The sequence below is a fragment of the Nanorana parkeri genome, unplaced genomic scaffold (genome assembly GCF_000935625.1).
Source record: "Nanorana parkeri isolate BGI_ZX_2015 unplaced genomic scaffold, ASM93562v1 scaffold1866, whole genome shotgun sequence".
NCBI lineage: Eukaryota > Metazoa > Chordata > Amphibia > Anura > Dicroglossidae > Nanorana > Nanorana parkeri.
The window spans coordinates 68,625-69,197 of NW_017308134.1; positions in this window are offsets into that span (position 1 = coordinate 68,625).

Genomic DNA, 573 nt, shown 5'->3' on the forward strand with positions numbered 1-573 from the left:
AGGTCAGATAGAAGACTGAAGGGAAGGACGAAGGTCAGATAGAAGACTGAAGGGGAGGACGGAGGTCAGATAGAAGACTGAAGGGAAGGACGGAGGTCAGATAGAAGACTGAAGGGAAGGACGGAGGTCAATAGAAGACTGAAGAGGAGGACGGATACAATGATAATACCTTCCCTGCTGCTCGGTTACATTGTTGCACTTTGTGGATCTCAGTATTGATTTTTCTCTCTCCATGAACACGTGTTCGTCCTTCCAGGCGTGAGACGGGTAAATGTCACAAAACGTGTTCGCGGCGGATTAAAATGTAGCTATTAATAAGCGCGTCGCATTCATCTGGTTTTTTTTTTCTTCAGATAATTAAAATGCCGCCAGTTCCGTGAATTTCCCCTCAGAGGAAAAATAAAATATTTGAATTGCATTAAACATCTGATTAGAATACGGAGTCCGGAGGTGAGTGCGAATTCGGAAAATGATTTTTATCCATCCAGTCCTGGGACATCAACAGTTCTGCTGCACAGCTCAGGGCAGATGACCTGACAAAATGCAAAGAATGGAAAAAAAAAAAAAAATGGC